Raw genomic sequence first — 9,229 nt, 5'->3', positions numbered from 1 at the left:
CTAGGGATGGGTCATGGGACTATGATAAAGACATTCAGGCTGTCATGCTATTGGTATCAAAAACACCAGCCAACAAAATTTTAGCCTTAGGACTAAAGTTTAGATATTGGCTGGGAAAGCTTGGCAAAAATAGAGGATTTGGGTGCTTGGAATGTTATCAAAGCAGCAGGATGCAGTTATCGCAGTAGTTGAATAAGAAAGATAATTGTTTCCAGGAAAAAGCAAAAGCCCATTTGCCAGTACAAAGCCAGAACTGGAACTGGTGACTTGATGTTGAACATGAAAGTAGAACTTATTGTCTGCGGCCATGCCACCCTGAACATGCCTGATCTTGTCTGATCTTGGAAGCTAAGCAGAGTCAGGCCTGGTTAGTACTTGGATGGGAGACCACCTAGAAATACTAGGTGCTGTAGGCATTTAAAAAAAAAGAAAGTAGAGCTTATTAAATACTTTATGAGTATAATCCAATTGTTCCTGATTGTGGCTACACATTAAAACCATCCAGGGATCTTCAAAAACCACTGAAGCCTAGGTGTCACTTCCAGAGACTCTGATTTAATTAGCCTGAGGAGAGGTCTGAACATCAGAATTTTTATGAGCCTCCTTAGATAATTCTAATGGGTAGCAAAATTTAGAACCATGAGTAAAACCAGAATCTGTCCCAGAGGTAGAAATGAGACTGGAAAGAATCAAGGTGGTTTCAACGTCCCTATAATTCTGAATTGACTGGATAAACACCAACTTCATAATTTCTCTGCATCACTTGCCCCAAGCTGCATATTTTCTGGCTTTCTGTAAATTTACAAATGAATTAGACTCAAAAAAGTTATCTATGTCTAATAGAAAGTTTATAACTTCCTACTACATCTCAGCTCCTTCTCTATCCCATGACCCTACAAATGATCATTAGATATATTTTCTTGAAGCCTTACCAGAATATTTCTTCTTTCCATTTCTACCATGACCCACTTTACCTACACAAGTAAGTCAAAACCACATTAACTATTGCATAAATTATATCAATAGTTCTACATCTGATTGTCAAGCTCTCCAATGTTTATCCTCCAAGCAATTTTATATGCATCTTACTGATACACTTGTCTTTATATTACTCAGTTTCTCAGCTAGTCTTAAGGGTTCCAACAACTGGATTCTGGTCAAGATGGCAGAGTAGGTAAAGGCTGTGCTTGTCTCCTCTCACAGACACATCAAAATTATAACTAAGCTACAGAATAACCATCATTGGCAGTCTCCTGAAGCCTAGCTGAGCAGAAGTCACACAACTGGGGACATGCAGAAGAGGCCAACTTGAGAATGGGAGGGGGGGTGGAGAGGCAAAACAGGCTGGTCCCACACCCTCATGTGGCAATTGAGACATCTCTTGACTGTGTTGGTCCTTCCAGAAAAGCAAGGGGGGCCCAGCCCCACACTAGGCTCCAAAGCCCAGGGTCCCAGTGTTGGGAGGAGAAGCCCCCACAACTTCTGGCTGTGAAAACCAGCAGAGATTGTGGCTGAGTGAGACAAAGAGCTGAGGGAGCCACAACTTTCCTCTTAAGGGGCCCATGCATGGACTTACTGGCTTATGGACTCACTGGCTTATGGACTCACTGACTCTGAGCTCCAGCTCTGGGGCAGCAGCTTGAAAGGCATCAGAGACATATGGGGAGGAATTGAGTTGTCTGACTTCAGCGCAAAGGTTGGAGAGGCAGCTTTCTCCCAGACAGAAGTACTGGAAGAGAGCATTGCTTTTTTGTTGAGCCCTCTCCCACCCAGCTTTCAGGCCCAGGCAGCCACCATATCTTAGTTAGTCTCCATCAACATAGCCAACACTGGTTGCCCCATCCTGGTGAGTTCCTGAGACCCTGCCCCAAATTGTGGGCCCACAGAAACTGCTTCAGTGGCTTTTCCATACTAAAGGCCTGTCTTGGCTCATGCTGTGGACTTTTCTAAAATCTCTCAAGGGTTCACAAAACCTAAACAAGCAGCATCTGGCCTCAGCGTGCCCCGTACCTCTTGCTGAACAGCCCTCAGCCCAGAACTAGCAGTAGCTGGCCTTGGTTTGTGGATTGGCCTCTTGAGGCACTTCCAAGCTCAGTGTGGGGGCAGCCTTCTGCAGATTGTTTGGTGGCTCATGCCAGGTGGCCCCAGGCAGGGCATACACTGCAACGGAGCCTGGCCTGTGGCATGGCCTCTCCCAGGAGGCTCTGCCCACACAGCCAGTAACCAGTTTTGGTCTGAGTCAGAGCACCACCTGGGATCGCATCTGAGGATGACACACCCAAAGGGCAGACAGGGCAGGCACCAGAGCCCTGCTAAAGCAAATCCTGCTCTGTAGGGTCAGTCTCTGCATAATAGCTCCTCCACTGTAGTCATGGCCAGTTGTCACAACCAATCAGCCTGAGGGTCAACCCCTTCCACTGATGTGCAAACAGCAACCAAGGCTCAACTACAACAGCAGGGCACACACAACCCATACAAGAGACATATCTGCAGCACCCAGCTCAGGTGGCCAGGGAGACTCTGCCACTGCAACCCACAGCACATCTACTATATAAGGCCACTCTCCTAAGGTCAGGAGACACAGCAACTCTACTTAATATATAGAAATGAACATGAGTAGGCAGCCAAAATAGAAAGACAAAGACAAATGTCCCAAACAAAAGAACAGAACAAAGCTCCAGGAAAAGAACTAAACAAAAGGAAAACAAGCAATCTACTAGATGCAGAGTTCAAAACACTGGTTATAAGAAAGCTCAATGAACTTAGGGGAAGAGTAAAGTAACTCTTTACTGAGTGAGAACTTTAACAGAGATAGAAAACATAAAAATGGAGATAGAAAATATAAAAAAGAACCAGTCAGAAATGAAGAATACTTTAGGAGGAATCAACAGTAGATTAGATGGAGTGAAGGACCGAATCAGTGATTTAGAGGATAAGGTAGCAGAAAACACCCAGTCGGAACAGCAACAAGAAAAAAGAATCCAAAAAAAGGAAGATAATTTAAGGGGTCTCCGAGACAACATCAAGTATACCAACATGTGTATCATAGGGATACCAGAAAGAGAAGGGAGAGAGAAAGGAATAGAAAACTTCTCTAACCAGTGAAAGAAATAGTCATACAAGCCCAGGAAGTGTAGAGGGTCCCCCAAAAAATAAATCCAAAGAGGCCCACATGAAGACACATTGTAACTAAAATTCCAAAGCTTAAAGACAAAGAGAGAACCTTAAAAGTAGTTAGTTATCTTTAAGGGCGCTCCCATAAGAATGTCAGCTGATTTCTCAACAGAAACTTTGCTGGCCAGAAAGGACTGGCAGGAAATATTCAAAGTGATGAAAAACAAGGACCCACAACCAAGACTACTCTACCTAGCAAATCTATCATTTAGAACTGAAGGTCAGGTAAAGAGCTTCCCAGAGAAGAAAAAGTTAAAGGAGTTCATTATCACCAAGTCAGTATTACAGAAAATGTTAGAGAGACTTCTTTAAGAAGCAAAAGAAAAAAGAAAAACATTAAAATATGAATAATAAAATGGCAATAACTATATGTCTATCAACAATTGCTTTAAATACAAATGTATTAAATGCTCCAATCAAAAGATGGGGTGGCTGAATGCATAAGAAAACAAGACCCTTACATATGCTGCCTACAAGAGACTCACTTCAGATCGAGACACACGGACTGAACGTAAAGGGATGGAAAAAAGATGTTTCATGAAAATGGAAACAAACAAAAAGCTGGAGTAGCAATACTTATACCAGACAAAGTAGACTTTAAAAAAATGACTATAATAAGATGCAATGAAGGACCCAGTTATCCCACTTTTGGGTATTTATCTGAATAAACCCAAAGCACTACTTTGAAGGAACATGTGAATCCATATTTTCATTGCAGCATTATTTACAACAGCCAAGATATGGAGGCAACTGGGTGTCTATAAATGGACGAATGGATAAATAAGAGGTGGTGTGTGTGTGTGTATGTGTGTGTGTATACACATACACACAATGGAATATAAAAAGAATGAAATCTTGTCATCTGCATCAACATGGACCTAGAGGGTATTGTGCTGAGTAAAGTAAGTCTGACAGAGAAAGATTAATATCATATGTGGAATCTAGAGAACAGGATAAACAAACAAACAGAAACAAGCTTATAGATACAGAGAGTATTTTGATGGTTGTCTGATTGAGGGGTGGAAGGATGAGTGAAGGGGGAGGGGATTAAGAGGTCCAAATTGGTAGTTACAAAATAGTCATGGGATTGTAGAGTATAGCATGGAGAATATAGTCAGTAGTATTGTAATAACTATGTATGGTGTCAGATGGGTACCAGATTTATAGGTATGATCACTTCATAAGTTATATTAATGTCTAATCACTGTGTTGTACACCTGAAGCTAATATAATACTGTATGTTAACTGTAATTGAAAAATTAAAAAAAAAAAAAAAACGAAAAGAGTTCCATCTTCTACTGAAAAATACTTTGGTATTCCAAGCCTTTTTGGTAGACTCTGGTGATGCCCCTTACTATATACTCTCAACAATCATGAGTTCACATGAAGCTGCAGATTGAGACAGTTCCCAACCTATTGTCAAATTTTCATCTTGAGCTCATATGTTTTTCCCTCTCTATCTGAAGGATTTCCTTAGCAACCTGGGAGTTGGACCGGCTGCCTAAAATAGCAACTCAGAAGTATGGTGGTGCAGTCACCCTTAGTCCTCAACTCTCAACCAATGGGGAATGAGACTTCAAAGACAATTACCCCATTTCCCCCCTCCTCCAGTAGAATAATCCTGTACTGTGTTCCATGTCATTTACCAGGAAATTCCCTAAAGGGATTAGAACAGAGCTGCCCACAGAAGTAACTTGCTCATCAATGAACTCTTTTGGGAGGGCTTTTCTCCATTCACTGTCTCATTTCCTTATTTACTCTTTTTGAGAGTAATTCCCAAATAAGCCACCTGCACGCACCCAAGTCCTTGTCTCAGAATCCAAACTAAAATTGTCTTTCATTATATCTGACCCAAATTAACCTTCAAACAACTCAAGACTCAACTGTAAAACTTGAATCTCCAGATAATTTTCTCATCCTCATCTACTAATTATACCATCCTCTTTAGAAAATCTTTGCTGCCCTTTGAGTATCCCCTTCCTCAATACCCAGCTTACATTCAGCCTCCATGAAATCATGTGTTTCTAAGACCAAAGAGATCTGAACTCTCATAGCTTTTTGTATATTCCTCTCTTATTAGACACAACACTGGGAAACTGTATAATCTCCTACCAGTATGTATGTGTGTGTATCGCAAATATACACACATACATAAATCAAAAATGAAATCACAATGTAAATATAAATGTTTTTCAAACTGTAGATATAGGCTCAATTCACAAGAAAGCTTTTTCTCACTGTTTAAACAAGCAGGTGTGAAGAAAATTGGATTTTTAAAAAATGAAACAAAACAAATACAATTGTTCTGCAATGACATGGATTCTCAAGATAGAAAAATAACAAAGGTTATGGTTACTACCAATAGTCTTTATTGTTTTCAGGGAAAACTTTATGTTTCTAAAATAAATAGTAAGTTAAATAGTAAGTTATAGGTTATAGGTTGAATATAGCTATTATAACTATAATAGTTAATATGTTAACTAGTGGAATGAATGCCATTATTATAATTCTACATTTTGGTAGCTACTTCTATATGTAATAAATTTAAATTATATTGGTGGAAAAATAAAACATGACTATGACATGATTTTAAGGCTTTCAATACAGGATATGATATTATTTTACTAAATCTATGTGGAAACTCACTTTTCCTTTAAAAAAGAGAGCATGGTTTTGTCTCTCAAGACTGATTATCCTTTAGCCTTTGGAAAGCATTAAAATGATGTACACACTTCCAGGTATAGTTAAGATTAACATTTCTCTTTTTCTTATCTTATAATATACTTGATCTTTTATGTAGTACTCTCAAAATTATTTCACAAATAGGATTCAATCCAAAAAATATTTATTAAAAGTCATATATATATAAAACAAAGCCTTGTGTTAAGCTGTGAAGGGGTATGAATGTGAATAAAACAAAGCTTTGCCCTGAAGGAGTTTGCAGATATCCTGGGTCCATTTATTTATACCCAAAATTTGCATGAAATTAGGTCTTTACTAGTGTGAAAGATTGAAAAACTATGGCATAGCTGCTGGAGGCAAAACTTGATTAAGTCTCCTGTCTTATGTCCCTTAAGAGTCAATAATCAAGACTGAAAAGGACGTCCTAGAGACTTTAACTTCCTAGTCAATTTTTAAAAGAGAATTTAAATTTAACCAAAAGAATAGAAATTACTTATGATTTTGTACTTAAGAATACTTTTAAAGACTTAATGTCATTTAAAACTAAAACAGCTCTTAATTATATATGACATTCAATAGACAGCTAGAATATATATGCACTGAAATAGTAAAAATCTGTCTGAGACTTATTAAAAAATTGTCTTGGATTAAGACAGAAAAAAGCAGCTCTGTTGTTAATCATGCTGGGAAGATAGACACAGACAACAGTAGTTGCAAAATTAACAGGAAACACTGGTTCATTCAAGGCTATGTAACTGCTCTCCCCACTCCCTGCCCCAGTTTGACTGTTTGCTGCTTTATCTTCCCAATGATACTCCCAGGTACACTGTTATTATTATCTATTACTGGAGATAACCAATTTCTAAACTGATATTAACCAGTTCAGAACTGCTCCATTTCACCCGAGAAGGGTTAAAGACTGCGAGATAGCCTAAATGATGGCTTAAACATTTAATATGCTTGTTTGACTTGTGGAACCCAGCAGTGCTTGCTTGAGATGCTTTCCTTCAGGACCAGAAGGTGAAGATAACGAAGCTGCTAGAAACAGCCTTAGACTGGTTGGAACTGACCAAAGGACCCTCCAGTGGGACTTGTCCACCTTTTTTGTACATGTGATGTATGTATAGCCATGTCTGCTTACTGTGCATGCTCACCACAAACATACCTCAACATCCTATGACGTAAGCAACTAGCCCTATAATACCATGAAATCTTTTGTTCTTGGGAGGCATTGCTTTGAGACTATCCCCAGTGTAGTCCTTGCTTGCTGGCTTGCAATAAAGTTCCTAAGAACAAAATAAACTTGGAGTATTTTTTGGCTTACACTACCAAGTGGCCTGACTTCAGTTTGGTTCTATAACAAATTCAAACCTTACAAATAATGCACCATTCTTCCCCTTGTTGAGAGCAGCAATCCACAGTCCCTTTGAAGTCTCACTTCATGGAGGCAATAAATATGATTCTGTCAGACTATAGGCTTGTCTCCTGCAATCAATCTTTGGCTCATTGGGCTTTAACAGCATACATGTATATATAGAATAACAAATATTTAAATAATAACACCAATAACACACCTCAACATACTCTTCATAGTTGACCTATTTCAAGAAATAATGACAGAAAACTTCCCTGTCAAAGGAAATAGACATACAAACCCAGGAAGTGCAGAGTCCCAGTCAAGATGAACCCAAAGAGGACCACACAAAGACACATCATAATTAAAATGCCAAAGGTTAAAGACAAAGAGAGAATTTTAAAAGCAGCAAGAGAAAAGCAGTTAGTTACCTACAAGGGAGTTCTCATAAGAATGTCAGCTGATTTCTCAACAGAAACTTCAGGCCAGAAGGGACTGGCAGGAAATATTCAAAGTAATGAAAAGTAAAGACCTACAACCAAGATTACTCTATCCAGCAAATCTACCATTTAGAATTGAAGGACAGATAATGAGCATTCCAGACAAGAAAAAGCTAAAGGAGTTCATCGCCATCAAGCCAGTACTACAGAAAATGTTGGAAGGACTTCTTTAAAAAGAAGAAAAAAGGGAGAAAAGATCAAAAATATGAAAATAAAATGGCAATACCTATATATCTATCAACAATTACTTTAAATGCAAATGGATTAAAGGCCCCAATTAAAAGTAAGTGTGGCTGAATGGATAAGAAAAAAAGACACTTACATATGCTGCTTTAAAGAGACTCACTTTAGATTGAAAGACATACACAGACTGAAGGTGAAGGAATGGAAAAAGATATTTCATGAAAATAGAAACAAACAAACAAAAAAGCTGCAGTAGCAATACTTATACCAGACAAAATAGACTTTAAACAAAGGATATAACAAGAGACAAAGAAGGACCCAGTTAACCCACCTCTGGGTATTTATCAGAAGCAACCCAAAACACTACTTTAAATGGACATGTGAATCCATATCTTCATTCAGCATTATTTACAACAGCCAAGATATGGAGGCAACCTGGTGTCCATCGATGGATGAATGAGTAAAGAAGATGTGGTACATATATACAATGGAATATTACTCAGCCACATAAAAGAATGAAATCTTGCCATCTCAGCAACATGGATGGACCTATAGGATATTGTGCTGAGTAGAGCAGGTCAGACAGAGAGAGACAAATGCCATATTATTTCACTTATATGTGGAATCTAAAGAACAAAATAAACAAGCAGGACAGAAACAAACTTAAAGATACAGAGAACATTTCGATGGTTGCTAGATGGAAAGGGGGTTGAGGGATGGATGAAGAAGGGGAAGGGATTAAGAAGTATGACTTGGTAGTTACAAAATAGTTATGGAAATGTAAAGTATAGCATAAAGAGTATAGCTGATAATATTGTAATAATTATGTATGGTGTCAGATGGGAACTAGATTTATCAGGGTGATCACTTTGTAAGTTATTTAAATGTCTAATCACTATATTGTATACTTGAAACTAATATAATATAATATGCCAGTTGTGATTTAAAATTTTTAAAAATTATTGAAAAATAAAAGGGAAAGGGAAATACATATTTCAGAGAAGATATACTCAAGAAAATAACATAAGGCAAGGTCTTGATAGGTATTCAATAATTAGCATGGGAAGGAGGGGAAAAGTACCAAATACTGTAATTAAACATAAGATGCTATTTGTTTTAAGTACACATTCTCACTGAATTTAATGAGAATTCTAAATTGTGCCAAAATATTGTGATGGTAGAGTACTCCAAAAGGCAGAAGTCCACCTTACTCAGATTAGATTTATTGCTTTTCAAAATGCATATGGGACAACTGCCAACATATAGGAACCCTCAAGCTACCATGGTATCATTATCAAGAAAAAGCACAGAAAGAATCATGGGGAAAAAAACACAT

The 9,229-nt window shown here is 38.2% G+C and overlaps 1 pseudogene; it reads left to right on the top strand.

The window, feature by feature from the left end:
• Nucleotides 1-297: 297 nt before the first annotated feature.
• LOC118608556 lies at nt 298-416 on the top strand (annotated as a pseudogene).
• Nucleotides 417-9,229: the final 8,813 nt, after the last annotated feature.

The sequence above is a fragment of the Rousettus aegyptiacus genome, unplaced genomic scaffold (genome assembly GCF_014176215.1).
Source record: "Rousettus aegyptiacus isolate mRouAeg1 unplaced genomic scaffold, mRouAeg1.p scaffold_m13_p_9, whole genome shotgun sequence".
Taxonomy (NCBI): domain Eukaryota; kingdom Metazoa; phylum Chordata; class Mammalia; order Chiroptera; family Pteropodidae; genus Rousettus; species Rousettus aegyptiacus.
This window is presented reverse-complemented; position numbering and strand designations above follow the sequence as displayed.